At 37.7% G+C, this 6,869-nt stretch overlaps 1 long non-coding RNA gene across 1 annotated transcript; it reads right to left on the bottom strand.

Annotated features, from left to right (window-relative positions):
• Nucleotides 1-3,695: 3,695 nt before the first annotated feature.
• Nucleotides 3,696-6,480, bottom strand: LOC110939667. Its single transcript, XR_002592359.2, has 2 exons — nucleotides 6,333-6,480; nucleotides 3,696-3,846 (listed from the first exon to the last, which is right to left on the bottom strand). It is a non-coding gene; the product is annotated as an uncharacterized LOC110939667 (long non-coding RNA).
• Nucleotides 6,481-6,869: the final 389 nt, after the last annotated feature.

Here is a 6,869-nt window from a genome sequence, read left to right as displayed (position 1 = left end):
ATGGATGGAAATTCTGAGTGATTAGACTGTAATATTCAATATCACGAAGGAAAGGCCAACGTAGTAGCAGATTCCTTAAGTCGTAAGTATCATGAAAAACAAAGGCGAGTCCGTGCTCTTAGAATAAATCTACAAATAGATTTAAGGGAACAAGTGAAGGAAATTCATAAAACAGCAATCAAGGACGATGCCGAAGGAATGAAAGGTTATCTAAAAGAATTGGAACAAGGAAATGATGGAATTTGGAAATTCCACAAAAGCAGAATTTGGGTACCTAAACAAGGAAATTTAAGATCGAAAATTTTAGAAGAAGCTCATAAATCTAGGTATACGATACACCCAGGAAATAATAAGATGTACCAAGATTTAAGAAAGAATTTCTGGTGGATAGGAATGAAGAAAGATATAGCTGAATACGTATCTAAGTGTTTAACCTGTTCACAAGTTAAAGCCGAACACCAGAAACCCTCGGGTTTATTACAACAGTTAGAAATGCCTGTATGGAAATGGGAACTCATAACAATGGACTTTGTTACTAAGTTACCCAAGACCAGAAAAGGTAATGATGCAATTTGGGTAATCGTGGACCGATTAACCAAATCAGCTCATTTTCTACCAATAAAAGAAACCTTTAGCATGGAAAGATTAGCCAAGCTGTATGTGGATGAAATAGTATCCTTACATGGAGTCCCGCTCTCCATTGTATCGGATAGAGATAGTCGTTTCACTTCCCGTTTCTGGACAAGTTTCCAAGAATCAATGGGAACCCGACTCAATCTAAGTACCGCATATCATCCACAAACAGACGGACAAAGTGAAAGGACGATCCAAACTCTGGAAGACATGCTCCGAGCATGTGTAATTGACTTTGGAGGTAATTGGGATAACCATTTACCATTAATTGAATTCTCCTATAACAATAGTTATCACTCAAGTATTGAAGCCGCTCCATTCGAGGCACTGTATGGACGCAAATGCAGAACACCTGTATGTTGGGCGGAAATAGGAGAAAGTCAATTATCAGGCCCAGAAATTGTGCAAGAAACCACAGACAAGATAACTCAAATCAAAGAAAGATTGAAACCAACCAGAGATCGCCAGAAGAGTTATGCAGACAATCGTCGCAAACCACTTGAATTCCAAATAGGAGACAAAGTACTACTAAAAGTATCTCCTTGGAAAGGAGTTGTAAGATTCGGTAAGAAAGGAAAACTGAGTCCCCGATATGTTGGACCATTTCCAGTGATTCAACGAATCGGACCAGTTGCTTATCGTTTACAATTACCAGAGGAACTAGCTGGAGTACATGATGTATTTCATGTATCCAACCTTAAGAAATGTTTATCAGACGAATCCCTGGTAGTACCTCTTCAAGACATAGAGGTAAATGAGAAGCTGAAATTCATAGAAAAACCTTTACAAATAGAAGACCGGAAAGTCAAATTCCTCAAACACAAGCGACTTGTATTGGTGAAAGTCAAATGGAATTCCAAGAGAGGACCGAAATACACATGGGAACTAGAGTCCGAAATGAAGCGCAAGTATCCTCATCTATTCCAGTGAATCTCGAGGACGAGATTTTTCTAAGGTGGGGAGGATGTAACAACTCTCATTAAAATTAATAATTAGAATGATAATTAGTCAATAAGGAAACCCTAATTGAGACACCCAAGTAATTCCGCACTAACCCTGAAATTTCCGGAATAATTGGAATCAGGATCAGGGCCCCTAAAACTCAGGAGGATTAAACCCTAATTGATATTTATCTCGAATTATGCATTGTAAATTATGGAAATTCGAATGTTGTTGATTCAGCAGACCTATACCACTGAGAAGGCTAGTCTACAAGCTAGATCGCACCCTTTACGGACCGTAAGGGTTAGTCCTTACGGACCGTAAGCCAACCAGCTCCCTTACGGACCGCAAGGGTCCAGGCGTACGGTCCATATGCGAGTCGAATTTTGGGCTATAAATAGCCGACCTTGGCAGTCGACTATTGATGTTAAAACGTCAATCAGAAACCTTCTGTGCGTCGTTATTAGGCCGTTATACTACAAATTAAACACACACTACACACGAGGTGCTGCCGCAGAACAGGGTAATTCCTCGATCGCTATTACGATTCATTTTCCGGGATCAATATATCCAACGAATGTTCAAGTGCCGCCCACATTGGGTTATACTTTGTCGTTTGTCGTTAATTCGATAAATGAGTTGAAGTATTGCACTTTGTCGTTCATTGTGAGAATTTGATCTCGTGAGTTATCGTAACTGCTGTATTGATCACTAACCCTGTTTTGTGTGCATTATTGTTGAAATTAGGTTAACAGGGCTAAAATCATATTCTGTCAGTACTAAATCTACAATGTGAGTTATTCTTCTTTTATAAACTCTTTTCTCACAGTTTGTGAGTTGTTAATTGTTTTACAATACTCCAAATTATTTTCAAAATTATAACTTACAATGATTAAGTTTATGTAATCACCAAGTTACAGCCGGTATGTGGGGTATTGTGCACATTACTTGATAATCGTCACCAGTGGGGCAGCCATTGGGTGATATGACCATAATCACAGACACCATTGGACAGGTGGGCCAATGGGTCGAGTGGTAAAGTACTGTGGGTAGTTGGTTGATATCAGAAACATTGTAAAAGATCTTACCACTGTGAATTATAACAAATGTGTCATTTTCCAGTAACTAGAATAATTCACTCAGTATTTCCCCGCTGACAAAATCTTTTTCAAACATGTTCCAGGTGATCTGCTATAATTCAGGAAAAATGCAGGGGAAGCATTTCAAGCTTTAGATAGTGGCTCAATATAAAATAAAGAAATATGTTTTATCAGTAAAATCTTGTTATTGTAAATTATCGGGGTTTTATCCCGAATTGTGAAATAAAATAATCGGGAAAAGTTTTAACTTAGCCGATCCTGTAAATAAAATTTCCGCTGCTAAACTCACAATAAATAAAGTACCGTAGGATTTCTGTCCGGCGGCTCCTGGAACGGGTCAAACCGGGCCGGGGGCCGTGATAGTGGTGACGGTGAAGGCGGGTGGTGGCGGTGATTGAAGGTTGTGATGGGGTGGGTGGTGGGAGATGGTGGTGGTGGTGGTGGTGGTCGATGAAAATGGCAAAAAATGACAAAAGTCAGGGACTAAAATGGCAGAAAACAAAACTATTTGGACTAAAATGGCAAGAAAAAACTATTTGGACTAAAGTGACAATTTTAATAAAACCTCAAGAACTAAAATGGCAATTTACTCTATTTATTTTTATAGGCTTGGGATTATGTTTCAAAATTTGGCTTGAGCTCCTTTAAACCTCATTTGTTTCAAGCTCTTAGCCCTTATTGTAAGTAGCTCACAAATAACTCAACTCGCTCAAGGGCGTAGCTTTGTGGGGGCGGGAGGGAGCGGCCGACGCCCCGAACTTTTCACTCAGTAGTGGAGAGTGTGTAGTTTTCGCATAGAAATTTTTGAGTATATACGTTTTTTACCCCTCGGTTTTGTAGAAATTTTTGGTATCTACGTCTTTGAACCCCCCCCCCCCCCCCCCCGGTCGGAAATCTCAAGCTTCGCCACTATTAGACCCTAATACGTTTTAACCAAAAGTCGCAGCGGAAAATACAAACCTCAAAATTTCTTTCTTTTTAAATATTCTAACATACTTGAAAACCATTTAAAACGATTCCTTTAAAAGAATTACATCATTCATCTTTAATTAATGTACCAACTATAACATGCGAATGCAAACTAAGTGACCACCATTCCATACAATCCATGTTCTATGACTCGATCTTTGCCCCCTTGTCCTTTATGATAAATGGTAACGATCCGTGTAACCTGCGGTCACCATAAACAACTAATACATTAGTAAATGGTGACATTATACTTATATTATAAACACATAGCTAAATGACCATATTGCATTCTAACGACGCAAGATATCTTGTTCGATCATCCTTCCAAACACATCCACTAGTTCCCGACATCAACTCACTTGGACCCAACGTTATCATACCTGCACTTTTCATTTCATTCTCAACAATGACATGATTAGCAACGTGTACCTTTAAACATATTGAAAACCCACAACTTCACATAAACACATTCTATTAACCTACATTCATTAGATTACATCACATACGTACACGTACATATATCTGAGCACATACTTACGTCTCCCATACACACGTATACACCTATAAATTCGTACTACATACACTTACAATGAATTCTTATTTATATGCACACATACAATAACATCCATTTAATTTCTTTCAAGCACCATACTTTGTTAGGCATACCATTTTCCGTATATAAACATGCTTATGTACTAGTTCCGTCCATTCACACGTATGTTATATCCAAGTATAATCATTCCTACGAGAATCACTCACACACATAATGAAATCCACATTTACACACACCAACATACATGCTACATATTCGCGCAAGCTCCCGTACGGGTTCCGTCCTTACTTCTACCCCGCAAAACTCTATCGTAGGCTTGGGGTACCTTTAGGAAGTTTAACGGGGCCTTGGAAACAAAGAAAAACGAGAAAAACTAGTTTCCGGCATCGGACCCACGTAGACAGCAACTTAAGTCGTTAGTTAAAAAAGGGCATGTTATCGGCGACGGCTTGCAGGGGCGTCAGCGACGCGACCTGCATGTCCGACACCGAATTTCGTTTCTTTGAGCGTTTCGACCCCCTTTTCGCGCACCCCGTCCCGAAACATGAATTGAAATTTTCTTAAGTCCCCAAATCATTCCTTTTCTAATTCTCATTTCCCAACATCCAATTTTCACAACTTGGTTAATCACTTTCGTATTTGTGAGCCATTTGCTTATTCTATATGATTTCAAACATAATTAACTACATATGATCAAATTCCGTCATTCTTACCTTCATACGACTACTACATTATCATCCTTTTATGATTCCCAATAATATGCATATCTAACTTCATTTAAATAAATTAATAAGTGAGTTCGGTAATCACTTACCTCAAGCGTCCGTATACATGAACCGATAATCACATTATTCAACATCAACGAATTCCAATACGTCATCATACATGAGGCATAATCAGACTAACACATGTCGTATGATCCCCCAGATCTTACATTTGTGTCAAAATTCATAACCATGCTATATATACATTGTTGACTTTTAGAAAGTCAACATTCTTAGCATATGACTTCCAACTTATGAACACACACTCATATCGATATGGTAGACTATAATAACAACATCATGCACATTTCATAATCATGTTGTGTAGCACATATGACTACCCGATCACCTAGTTATATGCACATAAAAACACATAGTCGATTCTACACATACTAATACCTTCATGATCCTACAATCGACAACTACATTGAAAGTTATCCAATTTAACATAATTCTACTATCTTTACTTGCTAGTAAGTCCACACATTTCATAATTAGTATTTGGTCATTTACTAATCATAATCAAGCAAATAATCCCACGTATGGTGTGCATCACACCTTCAAAGCATATAGTATAACTACTAATGCACATTTCTACACAATCATGAAATCAACAAGATTACCCACATGAGTTCAATCAATTACACCTTCCTCGTATAAGTTTAATAACAATTATAGCATTATCACATTTTATACCTATTCACCAAGTTCTTGCTTGGTTATATCATTTGTATGTCAAAGCATACGATTCACCTTCTAACTTCACTTAGACATTTCCTCGAACACTTGATGTGCATACTATTCTCCAAGCACATTGTACAAGTATATTTTGCCTACCTTCCTAGTTCATAACATCAAGCATTATGAACATTTCTCTAATCACGCATTGCACATGCAATACCATTAGACCATCCATACAACATCCCCAACTTCCTTATTTTCATACAAGAATTTAGTTATAAACAATTCAATTTCAAAACTATAGTTCCCGGCCTCTGATCGGAATTTCCTTTGGAGGTATTAAAGATCCATATGCCAAAAAGCTACAATCAAAATTTCAGATCAATCCAACGGTCGGATCTTTGGTAAAATCAACTTTACTATGCTGTATTTTAACTAAAACGGGAATACGAACAACTTTGAAAATGGGTTCCAAGGTTGAGCTTAAACAACTCTATTTCTCATTTCCACCATTCAAAATGATCATCTAAGTATTATGAACCTTATATAAAAAAATCAAGATGTTTCAACAGTTAGATTTCGCAGATCGTCCGATTCTTTGTAACTGGGTTATAGAATAACATTCTTGACAGATTTGATTTATATAATTTTAACAACTTTAAGCAGTGATTTAGGGAAATCGGATCTTACCATTGCGTTCGTAGCATCGATAATTGGTTCCAGGTTGAATCTCACAAGTCCGACCACCTCCGGCCACCACTAGCCATCGCAAATCGCCGCCAAACGTCGCCACCGGCCACCCCTCTTTCTCTAGTTCTCCCTCTCTCTTATTTATCTCTCTAAGAGAGAGAATTCTGCCCAAAATGAGCCAAAAAGAGGCTTTTATACATTGGACTTTGGTTATTTACATAATACACCCATCATGTTTGATTTTTATGACAATGGCCCTTCAAGTTCGGGCGAGTCACAATATGAGGTAGACGTATTTTACAGAACCGAACCCATCAATATTTATCGACATATATTACTAGAATACATTCCATTACAATATGTTGCTACCCAACAAGTTATTTTCCCTCATTAATAATTCCCAACGCATTATAAAATAATATTTTATAACTTCATCTGAAATGGAATTAGCCTAGTATTTTATTTCATGATATACTCATATGGAAACGAGTTACTCGAATTTAAAATTCGAGTTTTGGGGTGTTACAGCCACTGAAC

This window comes from Helianthus annuus, chromosome 7, assembly GCF_002127325.2.
Source record: "Helianthus annuus cultivar XRQ/B chromosome 7, HanXRQr2.0-SUNRISE, whole genome shotgun sequence".
NCBI lineage: Eukaryota > Viridiplantae > Streptophyta > Magnoliopsida > Asterales > Asteraceae > Helianthus > Helianthus annuus.
The sequence above is the reverse complement of the archived record's forward strand: the minus strand, read 5'-3'. Positions and strand labels throughout refer to the sequence as shown.